Genomic DNA, 26,173 nt, shown 5'->3' with positions numbered 1-26,173 from the left:
CGAGTCCATACTAGAGTAATTGGATTGTTATTTATTAGGATGTAAGTCCCTGAACACAGGAGGGCATTAAAGGGCAAAATATCGGAAATAATTACAATTTTTAACTGATATTGTTAGACTGCCGTTCTGTGTTTTTGTCTGATAGGTATCAGTATTGGTATAGCCAACACTGACCCTCTAACTGTTGCATACACGTCACCGAGAGGCACTCGTGGGTGACTCCCATTAGGCGGCTGTTTAATTACTCTGCATCAGTGCAGATTTGGGCGTATTTTGAAAGGTTTGTAGGCAAATAAATACATATATATATATATATATATATATAAATATATATATATATACACACACACATATATATATATATACACATACATATATATGTATACATACATATATACACATATATATATATATATATATATATATATATATATATATATATATATATATATATATATATACATATATATGTAGGTGTGGGAAAAAAATCACAAGACTACTTCATCTCTACAGATCTGTTTCATGAGGGGTTCCCTCAATCATCAGGAGATTTTAATGGAAGCATTCACATACAATGGTTTATATAGAGCACAGAGTGGGTGGGTACAAGCAGGCGTAGGGTGTGGTGATTGGATCATGTGTTACCTAGGAGGTGTTTCCGTTTGTGGCGGCATGTTGAAATGATTTCACTGCGCTTGTTGAGGGATGATAAATCTGGATGATATATAATAAACAGTTTCTCTTTTAAGCATAGGTTGCATCTTTTATTACCACTGTTGTAAGGTGAGCTGGATGCAAGAATTTGCCATGTTATTGAATATTCAACATTATTGTCTTTGAGGTTCCAAATGTGTTTGCTGAGTTCTGTAGAATTCTGCAAAGTCTGGTTTCTAAAGGAGGCGTTGTGAATATTCCATCTTGTTTTGAACGCTCCTTCGGTTAATCCTACGTACGTGTCGGATGTGTTAATGTCCTTGCGTATTACCTTTGCTTGGTAAACAACTGATGTCTGTAAGCACCTTCCGTTGAGAGGGCAATCAGGTTTCTTGCGACAGTTACATTCATTATTGGTTTCAGAGTCGTTTAGTCTGGGGGTAGGCAGTCCTTTTGCAATTGCTTTGTTGTGGTTTGAAATGATTTGTTGCATGTTATTCATACAGCTGTAGCTCAATTTAATGTTGTTCTTGTTGAATATTTTTCTTAGGGTGTTGCCTTTGGGGAAGTGTTTGTCGATCAGAGTGAGGAACTTGCGGCCGATGTTGGTTGAGACGTCTTTGCTGAATGGCGGATTGTACCAGATGATGTTGTTTCGTTTTCTGCTCTTTTTTGGTTGGTTTCCTGGAGTGGGTTCATAGGTGAGGGTGAAGTTGTATCCGCTTTCATCAAGTGCTTTCTGGTACGGGGGGGTTGCTTGGTCGAATTCAGCTTTGCTGGATGACAGCATCGATAGCCTTTTATTAATTCCTTTATTAATTTTTTTCCCACACCTACATATTGCCCTCTACCACGGTATCGAGCACTATTCTCTGGATAATCCAATCAAGACATATACACACACACACATATATATATATATATATATATATATATATATATATATATATATGTATATGTATATATATATATATATATATATACATATATATATATATATGTATATATATATATATATATATATATATATATATATATAAGGGGTGTAACGGTACGTGTATTTGTATTGAACCATTTCGATTCGGTACGAGGGTGTATCGAACGAGTTTGTAATGTAAAGTTTAAACAAGCTGCTCTGCTTTCTGCCTCTGTCTGAGCAGTGAGCACCCAGCATTGTCCCGCCCACACAACCATCTGATTGGTTACATACAAAGCCAATCAGCAGTGCGTATTCAGAGCGATGTAACAGCCAATCAGCAGTGCGTATTCAGAGCAATGTAACAGCCAATCAGCAGTGCGTATTCAGAAAGCATGGAGTCAGTGCTCCGGCGTTGAGATGAGCAGATGTGTGTTTAGCAGGCGAGCAGCGGACATCGTACACTCCCCAAATTATAAAAAACACTTCCCAGACACAACTATTACAAACATCACTATGAGCCTGTTGACCTTCTAGAAACTTAAACTGCAGCTCAGCTCGCTATAGTTCTGGGTTGAGGTGAAGGCTAATTAGCTTTTAGCGTTACGTTAGCTCATTTAGCTGTGTGAGTGTGTGTGTGTGTGTGCGTACGTGCGTGTGTGCGTATGTATAATAAAAGTCAACTACAGGCTTCCAAAATGCTGTAATAAATTAAGCATGATGAGTTGACTTGAAACTGTTTAATGTTGCACTTTTTATATGTAGAAGTAAGGTTTTGTCATTTTATTTATTCAAAGCAACAACTTGAGGCAGTTTAATGTGGATTAACGTGGGTAGAATTATTATAGTGTTCCCAATGTTAAAAGGATAAAGCCATTGTTTACAAATTTGGTAAATAAATAACCCAAAAATGTATGTTTTGTTTTCTTACTGTAACAAAATTGAACCGAACCGTGACCTCTAAACCGAGGTACGTACCGAACCGAAATTTTTGTGTACCGTTACACCCCTAATATATGAATATATATATATATATATATATATATATATATATATATATATATATATATATATATATATATTCATGTATGTAATATCATGTACAAATATTTAATATCATGTACAAATATTTAATATCATGTACAAATATTTAATATGGGAAGGAGTGGATGTATACACATATTTTCAAAAAATGTAAACCATTCATCATTACTTAAGTTGACGTTACTGCTTGCCTTGACACTTACAAGAAGAAAGGATTGCAGGCACATCATGTCTTTCCATGTGAGGGGTCCACAAAATTAAGCATGAGTCCATGAAAGACAATGTTGGACTTTTTTGTGCATCGGTAAGTAACGTATTTGATTGACAACAAGTGCCGTACTGCTGTGAATGAGACACTAATGCGAAAAAGGATACCTTTGTTTGCCATTGATTTCCTGCTACAAATATTAGTGCTGTGAAGTATATTTTGTGTCATAATTTAGCTAGAGATGTCCCTGTTGTTCAGCAATGTTTTACAGCGATATCAAGATTCAGTGTATGTGGTTAATAAGCCTATGAGAAATGTATTCATCGCGTTTATTATTACTACTATTAAGGATATTTTCTTGATGCTAACAAATATCACCAAAGATGCTATAATGTGGTCATCCATGACCGTGTTGAATAAAGCACTTGGCTTTCCTGCACAACAACAACAAAGCTTTACATTTCTGCTATGAAAATCGACAACAAAAATGCGGTGGACTATACCAACAATCACAATATTTATTACAAGGACTTAACATGAAGTTAGTTTATTTGCACAACCAAGTCTTTGTAGTAATATTTAGGCATAGCAATTACCACATAGGAACACAAACTAATGTGATCTCTTGTCCTTTCTTTAGTTCTGCTCTCAAACACTACTAATATATTAGGGAATAAACGGGATTGCACCACAGAAAGTTTCTCAAACAAATCAAATCGGACATTTTACCAAGTGGTAGCTGCAGACACAAGCATGGTCCGATTGTAGTCCACAAAGATAATTGGAGTATGTTTCCTTCGATGCACTTTGGAATTTTTCCCTGACTTACCTTTATGAACCACTTCTTTCGGGAATGCATGAAAGCTCTTTGCCATCTCTCTATTTGAACTATTGGAACACCCAATAACAGAACAGCAATTAGTTTTTTCTGTTCGAACTCTCCATTCACTCTCACTTGTTAAATGCTACGCTCAAGCTGCTTGACCATTTTGTGAATTAAGCCGCAAAGAACAAAAACGGATGTGACGCCATATGCAACCCAGCAATTGGAACAATAACCAAAAGTGTAGTATTGCCCAAAACTAATGTAAGGTATACAAAGAACAGAAGAAGAAGTACTTATTGTCATGATTTGTCACCTGGGTCATGACTTTCGTTTTGAGTTTTGTACTATTCTTATCTTTATTGTCTATATGCATTTTGGCGCTCCTTCATTTGTTTACTGTGTGGTTGTTAGGAGCGCTTATGATTTATTCTTGCCTCTGATTAGTGATCAGGATGCTCAGGTGCTACTGATCGCTAATCAGAGAGCTTTATATATCCGTGTCACCCAACCTGCCTTTGCAAATTTATTTTTCGCCTATGGCGCCAAGTTATGTTGAGCCCATGCTCAAAGTTATGTTTGCAATGCTCAGTTACGTTACTCAGTTAGCGTTCTTGTGAGCTTCCCAGCGATTCCCTGGTTGTATTTTATTTGTTGTTTTTATTGATAATTAAAGACGCATCATACCTGCAAGTCGCTTCTGCGACCTTCTGCCTTTCACTTCGCATCCTGGGGAACCCAACCTTCACCCAAACGCAACACTTATTATATTTTAACAAAAGTGTAGATAGAACCATGTTATAACAGAAAGTAACCAACTATTAACAGTACATTAGAACATAGATTAATAATAGTTTGAAGAAAATAATACAACTGTAAATAATGCAATATGTTACTGCATATTCAGCAGCCTTTTTAAACCAATTTTAAAATGGTTTTTATCAAAATCATAGAGAATATGGTGAAGTTAGGGTTTACCCAGATTACCAACATAACTGTGGCGATGGTGGCGTAGCGAGGAGCGTGGTCAATATGACATCATCATACAATGTGCATAATCTGCACTGCTGCATATATTTTATTTAAAAAGGCTTAACAATGTTATAAATACATTTTCAGTGAAAACAATTGTGTTATAATTAATTGGTATTGTTTTGCACTATTTTTCAAATGTTGCTGCAATTTGTACAATGTACTTTGTTGAGAATTTTCTAGAAGTTTCTAGAGACTTCTCTAATCCATTTAGTTACTGTCATTTTCCATCCATCCATCCATTTTCTACCGCTTATTCCCTTTCGGGGTCGCGCTGGCGCCTATCTCAGCTACAATCGGGCGGAAGGCAGAGTACACCCTGGACAAGTCGCCACCTCATCGCAGGGCCAACACAGATAGACAACATTCACACTCACATTCACACACTAGGGCCAATTTAGTGTTGCCAATCAACCTATCCCCAGGTGCATGTCATTTTATTACACACAATTAGCAACAAATCTAGCATCATTTTCTGGCGTTATTGGAAACTATACTTATGTTTGGAGACTATTCTGTCGCTTGATGTCCGCAACAAACAGTGAGAGCTGCAGCAAGGCTGACGTCAGACGTCCTTTGCACTGCTGCTCCAACTGTGTTTTCGCTCCCTAAAACCTGCCACTGTCCTCTTAATAGTTGCACATTGCACATTTTGAAGATCTCTGATACATCAAAGTACTTCCACATCACACACATGCTTCCTCCGCTCCAAACAAATCACATACGTATTATTTACATCATCACAACATCATGTTTAGGTTGTGCTGTTTCGGTGATCATTTTTTTTTGGTGGTGGAATTTTTAGTGCATCACTTTTAAGAGTGTAACGATTAATTTTAACAAAGATTCGATTCAATTCAGAATGTGTGGCTGCCAATATCAATTAGAGATAATATAATTTTTTTAGAACAATACGATCCGAATCGATTCAGTAACTTTTTTTCAAAAATTATCAACCAGTGTGACTGTGAAATGGATATTGGATACTGGACACTGCATGTGATGTTTCCTATATTTCTATCATTTCTTGTAAGGGAATTGTTTAAAAATGAATTATGGTTCCAAACGAGCAAGAAAACAACATTTAATGGCCAATGCATTGAAATCTTACTTGACAAAACACTTTAGGTTGAATTGACAAGAAAAATGTCCACAATGGATTGCTCTGGTGGCGTATTCCTTTTTCGTTTGCCGTATCTTTCCGTATCCACTATAATAGTTTTGATGACTGAGGACATCACAGATTGGCGTCAGACTCGCGTAAAGTTCACGTCTACTTTATATAAACTCTGCCGTTCTCAAAGCCAATGTGATCTCTTCTAATAGCCATAAAACAATTAATTACTTTTTTAAACCAATGTTGGATTGAAAAATGTCTTCTGGAAGGCCAACTAGCAGAGCGTTGATTGAGCAACTTGAATTAAAGGAGTATAAATAAATCTATCTATAAATCGATCAATTGTTACACCCCTAATCACTGGTCAATAGTGCACAAATAATAGACTATATGTATCCATTCATACAATATATTACTTAAATGTGCGGTTTGCCATTTCCTTACAATAACATTTTTCAAAGCAAAAACTATAACAATAACACCACCAGCTTATGCTACCATTAGTGGTTTAACAGTACACATTTGTTTGACAATTGTCTACATTTATCACAATTACAAAGCCTACCGCCCGAAGCAACTGAGATAAGCTCCAGTGACCCCCCGTGACCCCAGAAAGGGACAAGCGGTAGAAAATGGATGGATATGTCATACAATTTTTACCGGCCCAAATAAAATAATTGGTGTTTACATTGGTCCCTCACTTGGTCTCGTGTGTGCACACATACAACAGCACCCACAAGACCCCACATCTGCGGTCCCCTCCAAGGTTTCTCATCGTCATCCCATTGGGTTGAGTTTTTTCTTACCCTGATGTGGGATCTGATCCAAGGATGTCGATGTGGCTTGTGCAGCCCTTTGAGACACTTGTGATATAGGGCTATATAAGAAAACTTTGATTGATTGATTGGTTGGCAGAAGAAAAACTTAAGGACAGACTTCACAAAAACCTTGTCATTGTCTCCTTTTTGGATGGAATCGCTTCCCCTGAGCTCACCTAGCATTCCAAAATGGTACAGTCCAATATCTGGCATCATCCTCTGAGAACCACGTAACTTGTAAAACAAATACACTAAGACCACTCCATAGCCTAGCTAAAGTGACTCGCTTATGCACCTACCACTCGTGAAGAGGACACCGAGGCAAAGAATGCATGAACTGACCACGCAGAGTACACAGTGTCTATCATAAAAGTATGACCTGGATACAAAGTCGGCATTAAACAATTCATTTGAAATTCAGCAACAGCAACATTGTAATAATTACTGCTAAAACACTTCAAACTAGTGAAGCGCCAACGTATATCGTATTAATCACATGTTGGGTGTAGTACCTGTAAATGCAGCAGATTTGTTTCCATAGAAGATTTAATAAACTGTGTATTGAAACCAACTAGAAAATGAAATGGAAGCCTCGGTGCAACACACACACACATACACACGCACGCACGCACACACACGCACGCACGCACGCACGCACGCACGCACTGATTATGTAACAGCAGTGTTCTCTGCTGTAGCACAAGCTCATAGGCCACTTCTAACGTCAACCCTCCGTGCCCCTCTACAGAACAGCTCAGTCTGAGAGACATACCAGCACAATGGTAGAGCCACAGGATATTTATATGCATAAAAAAGTAATGTAGTTTATCTGTTTAGAAGAATAATATATGTGCCTGATTGGATTGCACACAAGAGTGAAAGACCAAACACAGGCATCACTGCAGTACGTTTGAGTCAAATCCAGGCTGACAGGCTCATGGAGCCAGCCGCTATACACACACAGGAAGTGTGAGCTGCAGGCCCAGTCACCATGACTGGTTGGTTGCCATGACAAACAGAGTCAGCTGGGAATTCACCCAAAGAGATGACAAAGAACAAGATGGTGGATGGGGTGGAGGAGGTGGTTGCTGAGGGATATGAAGGAAAAGAGGGCGGTGCAGGAGGAGGAGTAAAAAAAGTGGAAGCGTAATGAGTAACACTTCACACAACAACTCTCCTACAAACCAGGTGAATGGCAAAAATGAGTACATGTTTCGCATGTAGCCTCATAAGGCAGGGGTGTCCAAAGTGCGGCCTGGAGGCCATTTGCGGCCCGCAGTAATTGTTTACCGGCCCCCACACAGGTCTATATTTTGTCTATACGACTGGGGACATTTAAACTGTACTTTATTTACGAAGCAGATCATAACACTTAAAAAATGTAGTCACTGTTTTGAAGCTATGTTGTGGTAATTTAAATAATAAATACACTAGAGGCATGATGTTTAAATTGAACAATTAAAAAATACTAAGTAGTTCAAGCAGATTTTCTTTGACTTCAAATTCTGTGGTGATCTACTTGTCGCTCATGTTCTTAAGTCACAAAACGTTGAACTATCACTGTCATGAGATGTGATTATATTATATAAGAAGCAAGAGTACCTCAGGCAGTATAGCAACTAGCGAACGTTCAAGAATGAACTCGGTGGCAGTTTTGTTTATTCTTCGAGAATTTAGGTTTTTATAGGGATGCACGATAACATCGATGACTGACAATTATCGACCAATAATGGCAATTATGACATCATTAATTCCAATAATTAAAAATCAATCGATAAAATTATCTGATAATAATAGAGGCTTATCATCTTTGTGTTTGTCGTTGGACTCTGTCGTGGTATGTGCTGCCGCCTGGCTCGCATATTTTATTTTCATGATACTGGGTGCGTGGCTGGTCGTGTACAGAGAAAAGCATCATGGCACAGCAGTCCCCGGTGTGGGCTTTATTTACCGTGTCCGAAAAATACATTGTAGTCGCGGTTTGCAAAATTTGTTCTGCTGAAATTCCATCGGAAGGGAAAAAGACAAGCTTCGACACAAAAAAAATCTGCTAAATCACTTTAAAATTCACCATGTGAAATTTATGAAAGGAGTACGAGGCAGCCTGTGCTGTTAAGCCCAGACCTGGCGTTAATAGTGGCGACCGCAGCAAACGCAAAGCCACAGGCTATCTTGCTTCTGAGCTTTATGAATTATTTAATTACTTCAAAGTTTCACTTTTTTGACTGGATTAATATTGGTTTGTGGATTACTGGATTGCTAAACACTGGACTTTGAGGGTCTTATGAGAAGATAATATTGCTGTGTTTCAAAGTTTTGTGTGGTATTGCTACCTTATTTGTGATTATTCCAAGTTAATTATTACATCCTTATGGTGCTGGGCGATAAGGTTAGCGTTGTATTAACATTCTCAATAAATAAAGAATTAATTAAGTAAGGAAACGCACAATAACAATGTACCAATTAAATCGAGTTTGCATGTTTTCAAGTTAAAGATGCACCAGTTATTATTTCAACATTGGTGCTCTGACAATGGTATTAGAAGCTGTCAAGTTATCAGTAACTTACCACTGAAGATGTTTAACCGGTGGTCGAGTCAGTACTAGCAGGTGTTTATCACACAGCTTTATGGCGACAAGTAGTCATCATATTTGCAAATGGAAGTCATTTGGGAAAAAATAGTTTGAGGTGGCCGTGTGTCCCGGAGGCAAGCACAGAAATGGCCCCAGAATGGTGGCTGGCATGGTTCCATGGATCTGAGTGTTTGTCAAGTGTCCGTTAAATATGTTTCCCCTTTTCCTCTAAATGACAAGATCTCAGTCACATTACGATACTTTCCGAGACTTTCCAGATTTAGATTCTGTTTTTAGCGATCATTGATTTTGTCTGCAATTCCAATGACACGTAAATCAATGATTCTGTTTACTTCCGTGCACCCGGAAGTGGGGCGGTAATAGGTCGACTCGGATTGGCTGTTCTGCCTTGTCTTCTTTTATACTTTGCAGCAGCACTTGAATGTGACAGCGCGCGTGTGTCATTAGTACGACTGTTAGCTGGATAAAAAAATACCGGCACCTGAAAAAAACGGTACTCAGTGTACATCCCCACCATGGAGGGACACTGCAGTGAGCAAATTTGTTAAAAAGATTGCGCAATAGCACACACAACGTCAGTGTTTTTGTATGTTTTTTAAAAATATTTTTTTATACAATTATTTTTATTATTGCTGTCAGCAAAGAAAAATCCATTATTAACTGCTCCGTCATAAAAGCCGTAGGGTTCAAAGCTTAGGAAAAAGCGGCTTATAGTCCGGAATTTATGGTATTGGGTAGCCCAAAAGTAATTGTGGTGGACCACCATTGAAGGATTTCACTGTGCACTGCCATTTGCTTCTAATTTTATGCTATCACCTCATTCTTGCTTACAATCACATGGGTTTTCGCTTGGGGGACAAAAATTCAACAGCTCCAGTTCATTTAGCACTAGCTGCGCAGAAGTATTTCAAAGGTTCAGAGCCAAAATATACAAACCAGATACTGCATCATCCAAAAATGCCTGAATGTGAAGGAGTTAATCCATCACTTCTTCTCTTAGGAAGAAACACTTTTCACAAGGTTTAAAAGATTTCCCTAATTTAACCGAAGTGGACACACTTATAAGAAGCTCAAGAGAGACAAAAGTATGGACGCACATCATTTATTTACATCTGGATGGACCCACAAATTAGGCATTAAGCCATGAAAAACAATGTTGGAGTCTTTTTTTGCATCTGTAAGTAATGTATTTGATGGACGTTAATGGATGCTGTGTAATTGTTGTTTATTAGTTGTAATTTCAGTGTTGTCCAGCAATGTTTTGTGACAATATTTAGCAATATCCAGGGACAATAGGTTGTTGCTATGGGATATACAGCAGACAAGAGTTTATTTCCTCTAATTCATGAATACTACTTGCAAAGTTTTCTTGATGTTTATCATTGCATCATCAGCGCTTTAAAACAACACACAAATCCATTCCATGTCAAAGTTGACAAAAGAAAACTGCTCTTGTGTAATCAGATAAAGAAACAAGAAAAGTAAATTAATTAATAACCACAAAATAATCGATAAAAACTTTTTTTTTTTTTTTTTAGAAGTTTATAGGGAAATGGTCACTGCAAACTCAGCTCCACTCGACGAGAGTGACATGCTAAAAACATCAGCAACGTTTCTCTGTTTTTTCAGGTTTTTTTGTTGTTGTTTTAACAACTTTTTTCCTTTCATTGCTTAGGAACCCTGCAATAACTCTTTTGAAAATTCCTATTATAACGATTTCTACAGGCAAAAACAGTGCATGTGTACATTGGCTGAACGATGAATTACATTTGTAATTTAATCAAGATGTATAAGACGCGGTTTACTGACCGCAAAGGCTGTGGTTTTGACTTGCCACGTCAGGTGAAATTACCCAGCAGGTGTGTTAATGTAAAGCAAGTGTCTTGTAAATATGATCGCTAAAGTTCTGAAAGCTTAACACGAAGGAAAGAAAACAGCCATGAATTCAGGAGTCACTTTAATATCACCCAACTTTGTCTCACTGTCACACTTTACAGCCGTCAAGTGATACTTCAAACTCTAAGAAAAACAACTCGGCTACAGCCTTCAAAATAAAATCACTTTTCTGACAAGACTGCAAGTCTAAGTATTTAGTACATGTATAATTGTAATGTACAGAAGAAATAATGTATGTATAATCAATTTGATATTGTGTATTGTAATACAGAGTGATTTGTTGCCTGTGTTTGTTGAAAAATACCTGAAAAGAGGACCTTGAAAAAAATTATTGCATATTAAATCTCAATCGTAATACAGTTCAAGCCTGAACAAATACGGCATTTTTGTTTTACTTTTTAAATTAACATCCTGCTTATAATACGCTTGTTTGTGCTGAAAAAAAAGTTTCGTTGTACTTGTGCAATAACAATAAAGACCTACATACCTACCTACCTAGCCTGAGTCCGAGTCAACAGCAACCAGATCTGATGTCACATAAAACCCAGTAATACTATTGAAACAATAATTTGGCCAAAGATAAGAGATTTTATTTATATCACTATATAGTGATAATGCATGTTGTCTGGGCCGATAAGACCTTTTTTAAAACGATATTATCTTCAGCATTATTTCGAGACAAAATTGAGCACTGATCACATCATCCATCCATCCATTTTCTAACGCTTATTCCCTTCGTAATCCATCATAATAATAAAGCAAGTAACCCTTTCAAACGCAATACATTTTTATTTCTGATTAGTATTTTTTACCCTTGTAAAATGGTAAATGGGTTGTACTTGTATAGCGTTTTTTTTACCTTCAAGGTACTCAAAGCGCTTTGACACTACTTCCACATTTACCCATTCACACACACATTCACACACTAATGGAGGGAGCTGCCATGCAAGGCGCTAACCAGCACCCATCAGGAGCAAGGGTGAAGTGTCTTGCTCAGGACACAACGGACGTGACGAGGTTGGTACTAGGTGGGGATTGAACCAGGGACCCTCGGGTTGCGCATGGCCACTCTCCCAACTGCGCCACGCCTGAATGGTCGAACACAGGGGTCTCCATAATTTTTGACTCGGAGGCCGCATTGGGTGAAAAAAATGTAGCTGGTGTCCGAGCTGTGTATATACAAACCCCGTTTCCATATGAGTTGGGAAATTGTGTTGGATATAAATATAAACGGAATACAAAGATTTTCAACCCACATTCAATTGAATGCACTACAAAGACAAGGTATTTGATGTTCAAACTCATAAACTTATTTTTTTTTTGCAAATAATAATTATTTAGAATTAGATGGCTGCAACACATGCCAAAGTAGTTGGGAAAGGGCATTTTCACCACTGTGTTACATCACCTTTTATTTTAACAACACTCATTAAACCTTTGGGAACTGAGGAGACGCATTTTTTAAGTTTTTCAGGTGGAATTCTTTCCCATTCTTGTTTTATGTACAGCTTAAGTTGTTCAACAATCTGGGGTCTCTGTTGCGGTATTTTAGGCTTCATAATGCACCAGACATTTTCAATGGGAGACAGGTCTGGACTATAGGCAGGCCAGTCTGGTACCCAAACTCTTTTACTATGAAGCCACGCTGTTGTAACAAGTGACTTGGTATTGTCTTGCTGAAATGAGCAATGGCGTCCATGATAACGTTCGTTGGATGACAACATATGCTGCTCCAAATCTTGAATGTACCTTTCAGCATTAATGGTGCCTTCACAGATGTGTAAGTTACCCATGCCTTGGGCACTAATACATCCCCATACCATTACAGATGCTGGATTTTCAACTTTGCACCTAGAACAGTCCTGATGGTTCTATTCCTCTTTGGTCCGGATGACACGACGTTCATCGTTTCCAAAAAACAATTTGAAATGTGGACTCGTCAGACCACAGTACACTTTTCCACTTTGCATCAGTCCATCTTAGCTGAGCTCGGGCCCAGAGAAGCCGGCGCCGTTTCTGGGTGTCGTTGATAAATGGCTTTGGCTTTGCATAGTAGTTTTAACTTGCACTTACAGATGTAGCGACAAACTGTGGTTACTGACAGTGGTTTTCTGAAGTGTTCCTGAGCCCATGTGGTGATATCCTTTACACACTGATGTCGCTTTTTGATGCAGTACCGCCAGAGGGAACAAAAGTCCGTTGTATCATTGCTTACGTTCAATGATTTCTCCAGATTCTCTGAACCTTTTGATGGTATTACGGACCGTAGATGGTGAAATTCCTAAATTCCTTGCAATAGACCGTGGAGAAATGTTGTTCTTATACTGTTTGACAATTTGCTCACACATTTGTTCACAAAGTGGTGACCTTCGCCCCGTCCTTTTTTGTAATTAACTGAGCATTTCACGGAGGCTGTTTTTATACACAATCATGGCACCCACCTGTTCCCAATTAGCCTGCACACCTGTGGGATGTTCCAAATAAGTGTTTGATGAGAATCCCTTTGTACAAACCCCGTTTCCATATGAGTTGGAAAATTAATAGATGTAAATATAAACGGAATGCAATTATTTGCAAATCCTTTTCAACCCATATTCAATTGAATGCACTACAAGACAACATATTTGATGTTCAAACTCATAAACTTTTTTTTTTTTTTTTGCAAAAAATCATTAACTTTAGAATTTGATGCCAGCAACACGTGACAAAGAATTTGGGAAAGGTGGCAATAAATACTGATAAAGTTGAGGAATGCTCATCAAACACTTATTTGGAACATCCCACAGGTGTGCAGGCTAATTGGGAAAAGGTGGGTGCCATGATTGGGTATAAAAGCAGCCTCCCTAAAAATGCTCAGTCTTTCACAAGAAAGGATGGGGCGAGGTACACCCCTTTGTCCACAACTGCTTGAGCAAATAGTCAAACCGTTTAAGAACAACGTTTCTCAAAGTGCAATTACAAGACATTTAGGGATTTCAACATCTACGGTTCATAATATCATCAAAAGGTTCAGAGAATCTGGAGAAATCACTCCACGTAAGCGGCATGGCCGGAAACCAACATTGAATGACCGTGACCTTCGATCCCTCAGACGAGACGGCACTGTATCAAAAACTGACATCAATCTCTAAAGGATATCACCACATGGGCTCAGGAACACTTCAGAAAACCACTGTCACTAAATACAGTTTGTCGCTACATCTGTAAGTGCAAATTAAAGCTCTACTATGCAAAGCGAAAGCCATTTATCAACAACAGCCAGAAATGCTGCCGGCTTCTCTGGGCCCGAGATCATCTTAGATGGACTGATGCAAAGTGGAAAAGTGTTCTGTGTTCTGTGGTCTGACGAGTCCACATTTCAAATTGTTTTTGGAAATATTCGACATCGTGTCATCCGGACCAAAGGAGAAGCGAACCATCCAGACTGTTATCGACGCAAAGTTCAAAAGCCAGCATGTTTGACGGTATGGGGGTGCATTAGTGCCCAAGGCATGGGTAACTTACACATCTGTGAAGGCACCATTAATGCTAAAATGTATATACAGCTTTTGGAACAACATATGCTGCCATCTAAGCACCGTCTTTCTCATGGACGCCCCTGCTTATTTCAGCAAGACAAGGCCAAGCCACATTCAGCATGTGTTACAACAGCGTGGCTTTGTAAAAAAAGAGTGCGGGTACTTTCCTGGCCCGCCTGCAATCCAGACCTGTCTCCCATCAAAAATGTGTGGCGCTTTATGAAGCGTAAAATACGACAGTGGAGATCCCAGATTGTTGAACGACTGAAGCTCTACATTAAAAGAGAATGGGAAAGAATTCCACTTTCAAAACTTCAACAATTAGTCTCCTCGGTTCCCAAAAGTTTATTGAGTGTTAAAAAAAAAAGGTGATGTAACACAGTGGTGAACATGCCCTTTCCCAACTACTTTGGCATGTGTTGCATCCATGAAATTCTAAGTTAATTATTATGTGCAAAAAAAAAAAAAAAGTTTATGAGTTTGAACATCAAATATCTTGTCTTTGTAGTGCATTCAATTGAATATGAGTTGAAAAGGATTTGCAAATAATTGTATTCCGTTTATATTTACAAACCCCGTTTTCATATGAGTTGGGAAATTGTGTTAGAGGTAAATATAAACGGAATAAAATCCGGGCCGGATTTTGGACGCTGTGGGCCGGATTTGGGCCGTAGTTTGGGGGTACCCCGGTCAAACATGTTTAATTATCCTAAATGAGTAAACAAACAATACAAAATATAATGGGCTCTCAATCTCTGTTAGCCAAAACGTGCCCTTTATTAATTATTGAACACTCTGAAGTCCAGTTTTTCCTAGTTGGAAAAACTGGGTCGGTGGTTTGTTTTGTTGTCTTTTTGGTTGCCATAACTTTTCTACAAATTTGTCTTACTGGCTTGTTAGTATGTGTTGATGTGCTCATCTTCCTCAATAGTTTTGAGGACATAGTATTCCCACACCGGGACATTTGGCTTTGCAATATGGCACAGCAATATGGACCAAAACTGATACCACTGTATTTTTAGTCTGACTGGTGGTAAAAAGCTTGCAAAGTGCCTAAGGTTGCCTAAGCTTTTTAGGGCTAGATAACCAGTATACTCAGATTTTTTTGTGTTGTAATTAGTAAAGTGTTGTTTATTCCATCCATCCATCCATTTTCTACCGCTTATTCCCTTTCCTTTATAGTAATTAGTTAGCCGTTGCTATGTCAAAGCAGTTTTCGTTCATTAACGTTAGGTTCATTGCCTCACGCTTGGGTGCGGGTATAGATGGAGCTTTACTTGCTGTGATGAAAGCCCCTGTCTGTTAAGTTCGAAACTACTTTTCAGCCACGCAGCCACTATACTACAGTAGCTTAGTCTCCACAGGTTATGGGGAGAGGCACTTTTAAGGCGAGGTGTCGCTAAACATTTGACACACCGAGCCAGCAGCAAAGAAGAGCTAACGCTAGCTGGTATGCTAAGTCGCTTACAACTTCTGAACAACATAAACAAATGAGATTAGTGATGAAGTCACTACAGGGAGAGATATACAGTGGGGTAAAAAAGTATTTAGTCAGCCACCGATTGTGCATGTTCTCCCACTTAAAATGATGATAGAGGTCTGTAATTTTCATCATAGGTACACTTCAACTGTGACAGACAGAATGTGAAAAAAAATCCAGGAATTCACATTGTAGGAATTTTAAAGAATTTATTTGTAAATTATGGTGGAAAATAAGTATTTGGTCAACCATTCAAAGCTCTCACTGATGGAAGGAGGCTTTGGCTCAAAATCTCACGATACATGGCCCCATTCAATCTTTCCTTAACACGGATCAATCGTCCTGTCCCCTTAGCAGAAAAACAGCCCCAAAGCATGATGTTTCCACCCCCATGCTTCACAGTAGGTATGGTGTTCTTGGGATGCAACTCAGTACTCTTCTTCCTCCAAACACGACGAGTTGAGTTTATACAGAAAAGTTCTATTTTGGTTTCATCTGACCACATGACATTCTCCCAATCCTCTGCTGTATCATCCATGTATCCATTTTGGCCACGGGGAAGACCCAGGACACGTTGGGAAGACTATGTCTCCCGGCTGGCCTGGGAACACCTCAGGATCCTCCGGGAAGAGCTAGACGGAGTGGCTGGGGAGAGGGAAGTCTGGGCTTCCCTGCTTAGGCTGCTACCCCCGTGACCCGATTTCGGATAAGCGAAAGAAGATGGATGGATGGATTTACAATGACACAAATTAAAAAGCTCAGTTTTACCTGTCCACACCCTAACAATGAGTTTTGATTCAAGGTAAATTATGCAAATTAGACACAACCCAACCGCAGACTTTTGGGAATCACTGAAATCAAATGTTTTACTAAGAGCGGCAGATTAGGATCAGTTTGTTGAGGTGGGACACCATCTTTATATTAGTGACATCATTTTCTTTACTTTCTTGATTTCTTTTGTGTCAGCATATATTGCAATACTTTCAGGTTTGTGCAGAAAACTGTGAATCAGACACAAAAACAGAGTGAAAGAGTGAGCGACAGAATTTCAAAGCAGTTTGAGGGCGTGTGATTGAGAGCCAAAGCAGCTGCACGTCTGCCGCTCTGACTCATGGCAGGGTGTTCAAACTCAAATACACACTTAAGCACACAGCGCAAAGGACTAACATACCAGAGCTGTCCCACCCCTAACATTCCACTTCAGTGTCCTCCTCTTCCTTTTCTGTCTGCCCTACCTCTCCTCTTCTGTTCTCTGCTGTGTTTTACATCGCATGACTTTTCAGCATCTCAGGACTCCGGTCCATTATCCATTCACAAGCTCAAGACAATGCAACTTTTGATCGTAGGTTGAGAAAACCTTCAAATACTAAGAGTCATGGTTTTCTTTTAAGCTCAATCTAAAGTTAAAGTACTAATGTTTGTCACACACAAACCAGGTGTGGTGAAATGTGTCTTCTACATTTGATCCATACCCTTGTTCACCAACTGGAAGGTGAGGGGAGCAATGGGCAGCCACCGAGTAGGCAGCAGCGGTGGCCGCGCCCGAGAATAATTTTTCGGTGATTTGCCCCCCAATTCCAACCTTTGATACTGAGTTCCAAGCAGGGAGGTAATGGGTTCCATTTTTATAGTCTTTGGTATGACTTGGCCGGGGTTTGAACTCACAACCTACCGATCTCAGGGCAGACACTCTAATCACTCGGCCACTGAGTAGGTTTTGGTCTAAATGAACACTCCTCAATAATTCAGGAAATTGTCCACGTGTTTACAGTATGATGGTAGAAAGTGAAAGCTCTCAAACATAAATATTATGAATGAACTTGATCTTCATTAGACCATAGTCTCATCTAGGGAGAAAGAGAAACATAGCCAGGACTTGTGATCTCGCTAGAAAGATGTCTAGGCATCAAGTAATTGTCTCTGGCCCCCTGCCTGCGAGAGGCAAGGATGAGAGATATAGCAGATTAGTCTCGCTTGGTAAGTGGCTGGCTAGCTACTGTAGACAACAAGGACTAATGTTTATTGATAATTGGCCCTCTTTCTGGGGCCATTTTTTTGTCAAAGGTTGAATAACTTTAAGCTCCTGGAACCTTTGGCTCTTGGACCTATTTGTTCCTGTAGACTTGTGTGGCTTGTGTTTCCACCACATTTCACAGTTCAGAGCAGTTTATACAAATCAGGCTGATGACATGTTGATGAATGGTACACTATAATTCTACACTGATACCGTGTAAATAAACAAATAATAATAGGTCATATTTCCTTTAATAAAGTGTAAGTAAATAAAATACCAATAAACAAGATACAACACCATATGATTTAAAAACAAAATGTACCAAATGTTACATAAAAGTCAGGCTTTTGTCCACAGTGTTGACAGTCAAAAAGGCCTCTCCTCAGTAAACGATGAATTCATGAGGGTCAGGTGAGTCCTAATGGTCCATTTCAACTGTAAATAACAATATAATAATAAAATGGTTCCTGTAGAACTTTTTTTTTACAGGGTATATTTTGGTGGAAAAGGAGAGGGGTATTTAATTTACTATAAACCAGGGGTCTCAAACATGCGGTCCGCGGGCCAATCGCGGCCCCTGAGCTGTTATTATGGGGCCCAAACTTCGATATGACAATTTAATGTTGGTGCGGCCCGCAAGTTTAATATGAAGGCCGCTTGACAGCGTCATACTTGCCAATGTCCCCAATTTTCCCGGGAGACACTTGAATTTTAGGGCATCAATTCTATCGAAGCCCCTGTCGATATTTACCAGTTCAACAATATACAGGGAGTGCCATAATGGCACTGCCTTTAGCGCCTCCTACATCCTGAACTGACAGCGTGCAAGCCCAGTTGTATGTTGCATCTGGCCATGCAAGACGCACATGTGGAATTGCAAAATATATTTGATCAACAGCTACACACGTCACACTAAGAGTGGCCGTAAAAAAAACTTTAACACTGCTACAAATATGTGCCAGACTGTGAACCCACACCAAACAAGAATGACAAATACATTTCGGGAGAACATCCGCATCGTAACACAATATAAACACACCAGAACAATTACCCAGAATCCCATGCAGCCCTGACTCTTCCGGGCTACAATTTACACACCCCCGCTTCCACCAACCAAACATCCCCCACCCTCCCTACTTGCGTCGGTTGAGGTGTTGTATATTGTAGACCGGGAGACTTAGTGCTGCAAGGTGTTCTGGGTATTTGTTCTCTTGTGTATAAGTTGTGTTAAGATACGGAAATTCTCCCAAAAAGGGTTTGTCATTCTTGTTTGGTGTGGATTCAAAGTGTGGCGCATATTTGTAACAGTGTTAAAGTTATTTATACGGCCACCCTCAGTGTGACCTGTATGGCTGTTGACCAAGAACGTCTTGCAGCCACGTGCGTTCTGCACAAGTCTCATACAACATATTATGGAGCCAGTACATTAGTTGTGTGATGTAAAAGCGTGCGCGATGACATGTAGTGGAGCAGTAGTCCTCTTTCAGGGGGTGCACGAACCCCTGGAGGTACTTGAAGGTATGCAAAGGGACAAGTGAGATTCATTAAAAACATTCTAAAAATTGCAGCAATTCATAAATCCTTTATAAATATGTTAATTGAATAATACTTGAATGAAATATGAATGTAAGTTCATAAACTGATCGCTGACTTTGTGGAGTGGTCTCAGGCGAACCATCCGTTCCTTAATGTGGACAAGACCAAGGAGCTGGTGATCGACTTCAGGAAGAGTATGACCCCGGTGGAGCCCATCAAGATCCAGGGCCGGCAGGTGGCAGTAGTGGGGCAGTATAAGTACCTGGGAGTTCACTTGAACAGCAGACTGGACTGGAAGGACAACTGCAATGCTGTTTACAAGAAGGGCATGAGCAGACTCTTTTTCCTGAGGAAGCTTATGTCCTTTAATGTGTGCAGCAAGCTGTTGGAGATCTTATCAGTCTGTTGTGGCCAGTGCCCTGCACTTCGCAGTGGTTTGTTGGGGGAGCAGCACCAGCAAAAGGGACTCAAACCGGATTGATAAACTGATCCGGAAAGCCGGCCAAACTATTGGCTCGCAGTTGGAGGCGTTTGTGTCAGTGAAGGACAGGAGGACACTGGACAAACTGCTGGCCATCATGGACAATCCTGCCCACCCACTCCATCAGATAATTGAGGGACAGCGGAGTTCATACTCCAACAGGCTCCTTCAGCTTCCTTCCCGCAATGTGCGATTCAAGATCTCCTTCATTCCGCACTCCATCCAGCTGTATAATCACTCCCCATACAGCAATAGATGATATCCGTCCATTACCTGACACCCTCTATGTCAGCTACTTCTCTTTGTTTTTAATGTCTATATTCTATTTTCTGCTGGATCTACTCTATTTTATGCTTGGGCTGCCACATATACTATAATATTGTACATGGTAATTGGTATATATTGTATGTATGTTATAGACACAATATAACTGTATATATAACATGCTGTACACATATTAAGTATATATTGTATATATTCGCAGATATGTTATATGTTATATTGCTATATCTAGTCTATTTAGACCTGCATTGTCATTTCCATCCTTACACTTTCCATCATTGTAACTGAGCTACTGTGTTACACAATTTCCCTTGTGGATCATTAAAGTTTGTCTAAGTCTAAACTGTGAAAAAATAATCCAACACTCCAACATGTAGTGTTGACAGCTAGACTTTTTACATGTTCCATAAATGTTGATGTTAAAGATTTCTTTTTTTGTGAAGAAATGTTTAGAATTTAGTTGATGAATCCCGATGGATCTCTATTACAATCCCCAAAGAGGGCACTTTAAGTTGATAATTACTTCTATGTGTAGAAATCTTAATTTACAATTGAATCACTTGTTTATTTTTCAATAAGTTTTTCAGTTATTTTTATATCTTTTTTTCAAAATAGTTCAAGAAAGACCACTACAAATGAGCAATATTTTGCACTGTTATACAATTTAATAACTCAGAAACTGATGACATAGTGCTGTATTTTACTTCTTTATTTCTTTTTTTCAACCAAAAATGCTTTGCTCTGATTAGCGGGTACTTGAATTAAAAAACTGTTCACAGTTCACAGTGAAAAAAGGTTGAGAACCACTGTTGTAGAGGACTTTAAAGGCAGTGCAGTCACGGCAGCCCTTAATAATGTCGGCCGGGTGAAAATTGGGACAAATTTGGAAGAATGGTTGCAACGACAGATTGTCGGGAGGTGCACTGAAAAATTGTGAGGGTTGGCAAGTATGTTGCTAGGGCGGGAAACCCATTCATAAAAGGTGAATTCATTAAAAAGTGCATGTTAGATTTTTTAAGAAATCTTTACATGCGGCCCAGCCTCACCCAGTTTCTGCATCCAGTGGCCCCCAGGTAAATTTAGTTTGAGACCCCTGCTATAAACAATGTTAATTAATGTAACTATGTGGCGCAACACCACGGCAAAATGATAGCCCAGCTTGTAAAGTAGTGTTTTTTTACGTGAAACCAAATTAAAGTATAATGATATATTGTAGCCTCCAAAAGAAGTCACATAAAGTCAGATGTGATATTTAACTTTTATTGTCAATCTTATAATAACAATTGGGCCAATTCCAACAGGTTTACCTCCAGTGCACACACGTTCGTCTACGTGCTTCCCTGGACATACAACTACACTTACTCATTCTTCACCAATCCGCTTTCAGGCACGGAGAGTGTGTTTGGGATCATGCAAAAAAAATCAACATTAAATCCAAACCACATGAAAATAAAACATTACCACCAGCAGGCTGGTACAGTATGAATGGATATATATAGCCTAATATTTGAGCACTATTGACTATTGATGCAACAAAAATTCAGTCGCCAAAAAAAAAAAGACTTTGATCACCGAAAATAGTGATGCCGAAACCGGATATTGTGATGAAAATGGTCTGGAGCGCATTTTAAAATTGTGGTGTTTTGGACGGCCATGCATTAAATTGATTTTCATTAATTTTAATTGGTGGGACTGTTTTAAAAAAATTGCATTCCAAGTTAGAAACTTGGTCGTGGAACGCATTGAGCTCTTAGGTTGAGATACCACTGTTCTGTGTTTATGTTTTCGCCCCACAAATTCCACTAGAGTTGTGAAGTACCAATATACTCAAATATTCAAATTAATAAATTAATGAGTTGTTTAGATGAGGTGGCGACTTGTCCAGGGTGTACACGCCTTCCGCCCGATTGTAGCTGAGATAGGCGCCAGCGCTCCCCGCGACCCCAAAAGGGAATAAGCGGTAGAAATATGGATGGATGGATAGATTAGATATTGTTGACACAATGTTGATTTATGACACAAAAATCCCAAGAAAATAATGAACAGGACATCTGATTCGCCAAATCTCAATTGTTCATTGCAGCTATACTATCATTACTATTTAAATAATCTTTGGAATTAGTGAACTGTCACCCTCAAAACACTTCTATCTAACTGAACAGACAATGTTTTAAGCAACATTGTAACTTTCTTTATAGCCAGCGACAGTATTTGTGCTCTTACAATTTTAATGAAGAAATGCTGATGCGCCGCATCCATCAAAAACTCACAAATGAAAACCCAATGTAATGTAAACATTAGAGAATAGTAGGGGTGTAAAGGTACACGAACATTTCGGTTCGGTGCGTACTTCGGTTTAGAGGTCACGGTTCGGTTAATTTTCGGTACAGTACGAAAAAAACTAAATATAATTTTTTGGGTTATTTATTTACTAAATTTGCAAAATCTTCCACCAAAAATATTTTTCTAAGTGGAATATTTGATGTGAAGTAATCAGAACCTTGGATACGTCAATAATTCTTAATAACATTGATTTTGAGTCAATATTATGTTTTGAGCAATGACAGTTTGAAAGATAAAAAATAGCTTTGTTTTATTAGTCAACATTGCAACTTTTTCAAAATTACATTTAACCTTCAAACTTTTTTATTTCACTTTTGTTATGTGTTTGTTTATTTTAATAGTATTTTTAGAATGTACCGTGGGCCTTTAAAACATTAGCAGTGGGTCGCAAATGGCCTCCGGCACACTTTTGAAACCCCTGCTCTAGATAATAAAATATTTTATCTGATAAATACATGGATAAAAAGCAGAGCCTTGGGGCGCATGCGCGTTTATCATAACTCTCTCGCTCTCTGCCCCTCCCTCACGAATGCTGCTGCTGCGTGAGGGAGCAGCAGCGTTGTTTTGTTTTTGGCCCCTTCTTAACCCGGAAAGTAGATTGTTAATACATGCAACCATAACTCAAAATGCCGGATATTTGAGGCATTTAAGAAACTCAGTGCGGAAACCCCTGCAAAAGAGGACATGTCCGGTGAAAAGAGGGGGTATGGTCAGTCTATCGTAGCCCGATCGCTGCTATCACCAGACTTGTCCACTTTTAAAAGCATGCTAGCAGCGACCGGGCTAGGATAGACTGACCATACGTCCTCTTTTCACCGGATATGTCCTCTTTTGCGGGTTCGTCAGGGCAGAGTTTCTTAAATGCCTCAAATTTCGAGTATTGTTTACGCTACTTAATATGTCCGTGTGGAAACTCATTCGGTATACCTCCGCACCGAACCGAAACACTTGTACCGAAACGGTTCAATACAAATACACATATCGTAACACCCCTAGAGAATAGCATTCATAAAATTGTATTTTCAAACAGAAAACTACAATTTCAAGGTGCTGTACATTATACATGGGGTTGGGCATTGAGTATTGTAAATCCATGAGAACCAGGTCCTACATTCTAATTCTCCTGCAACGGTCCACATTTTTAAACTTCAATTCCTATTCCGAGCAGCTAACTGTATCGGCATGCACCGTGTGGAGCCACTCCTTTTAAGGGGACGTATTATGCAAAACTAACTTTTCTTGCCTAATTCTAATGGTTTTGGTGTATTCGGGATCTGCATAATCCATCCATCCATCCATTTTTCTACCGCTTATTCCCTTTCGGGGTCGCGGGCGCTGGCGCCTATCTCAGCTACAATCGGGCGGAAGGCAGGGTACACCCTGGACAAGTCGCCACCTCATCGCAGGGCCAACACAGATAGACAGACAACATTCACACTCACATTCACACACTAAGGCCAATTTAGTGTTGCCAATCAACCTATCCCCAGGTGCATGTCTTTGGAAGTGGGAGGAAGCCGGAGTACCCGGAGGGAACCCACGCATTCACGGGGAGAACATGCAAACTCCACACAGAAAGATCCCGAGCCTGGATTTGAACCCGGGACTGCAGGAACTTCGTATTGTGAGGCAGACGCACTAACCCCTCTGCCCCCGTGAAGCCCTGCATAAGTCAGAGAAATTTGAAATCAAACCGTGGAGACATTGGGGAGATTTTTATAAAACACTCCTGCCTTCCTTCATACTTCCTTTGAACAAGCTATTTGGAATTGTGACATTTTCCTACATGTGACGTCAGCGGATATCTCCACATATGGTAAAGATGTACCCAAAAAGCTTCAGAGATGCCATTATTGTAGTCCGATGTTGTAGTCAATAAGTTCCTTGTTTTTCTCTATCCTTTTGTTGTGGAGCAGACTGTCTTGTATAGCCACGTGCATCATCCACTGTTGTCATTTCTGATACAATGTAGCGTATAGTTCAAACTTACTGTATGTCGGTAGACTCCATATGCAAGCATTAAAACTACAACATTACTGACTGGGAGAAGACGCAGTCGAAGCGGAGGCACGTACAAACCCCATTCCCATATGAGTTGGGAATTTGTGTTAGATGTTATTATAAACGGAATACAATGATTTGAAAATCATTTTAAACCCATATTCAGATTAACATGCTACAAATACAACATATTTGATGTTCAATCTGATAAAAAAAAAAAAAAAATTTCAAATAATCTTTAACTTTAGATTTTGATGCCAGCAACATGTGACAAAGAAGTTGGGAAAGGTGGCAATAAATACTAATAAAGTTGTGGAATGCTCATCAAACACTTATTTGGAACATCCCACAGGTGTGCAGGCTAATTGGGAACAGGTGGGTGCCATTATAGGGTATAAAAACAGCTTCCCGAAAATGCTCAGTCTTGCACAAGAAAGGATGGGGCGAGGTACACCCCTTTGTCCACAACTGCGTGAACAAATAGTCAAACAGTTTAAGAACAACGTTTCTCAAAGTGCAATTGCAAGAAATTTAGGAATTTCAACATATACGGTCCATAATATCATCAAAAGGTTCAGAGAATCAGGAGAAATCACTCCACGTAAGCGGCATGGCCGGAAACCAACATTGAATGACCGTGACACCTTCGATTCCTCAGACGGCACTGTATCAAAACCCGACATCAATCTCTAAAGGATATCACCACATGGGCTCAGAAACACTAAATACAATTCCTCTCTACATCTGTAAGTGCAAGTTAACGCTCCACTATGCAAAGAGAAAGCCATTTATCAACAAAATCAAGAAACACCGTTGGCTTCTCTGGGCCCGAGATCATCTAAGATGGACTCATGCAAAGTGGACAAGTGTTCTGTGGTCTGACAAGTGCACATTTCAAATTGTTTTTGGAAATATTCGACATCATGAAAGGGGAAGCAAACCATCCAGACTGTTATTGACGCAAAGTTCAAAAGCCAGCATCTCTGATGGTATGGGGGTGCATTAGTGCCCAAGGCATGGGTAACTTACACATCTGTGAAGGCACCATTAATACTGAACGGTACATACAGGTTTTGGAACAACATATGCTGCCATCTAAGCGCCGTCTTTTTTATGGACGCCCCTGCTTATTTCAGCAAGACAATGCCTAGCCACATTCAGCACGTGTTACAACAGCGTAGCTTCGTAAAAAAAGAGTGCGGGTACTTTCCTGGCCCTCCTGCAGTCCAGACCTGTCCCCCATCTAAAATGTGTGGCGCATTATGAAGCGTAAAATACGACAGTGGAGACCCCGGACTGTTGAACGACTGAAGCTCTACATAAAACTAGAATGGGAATGAATTCCACTTTCAAAGCTTCAACAATTAGTTTCCTAAGTTCCTAAAAGAAAAGGTGATGTAACACAGTGGTGAGGTG

General features: G+C 39.5%; 1 protein-coding gene across 2 annotated transcripts in view; it reads right to left on the bottom strand.

Annotated features, from left to right (window-relative positions):
• Positions 1 to 26,173, bottom strand: part of sertad2b (SERTA domain containing 2b) — a 56,440-nt gene that overhangs the window by 9,210 nt on the left and 21,057 nt on the right. The gene's annotated exons all lie outside the window — the stretch shown is intronic.

Source organism: Nerophis ophidion, linkage group LG09, assembly GCF_033978795.1.
Source record: "Nerophis ophidion isolate RoL-2023_Sa linkage group LG09, RoL_Noph_v1.0, whole genome shotgun sequence".
In the NCBI taxonomy this organism is placed as follows: domain Eukaryota; kingdom Metazoa; phylum Chordata; class Actinopteri; order Syngnathiformes; family Syngnathidae; genus Nerophis; species Nerophis ophidion.
This window is presented reverse-complemented; position numbering and strand designations above follow the sequence as displayed.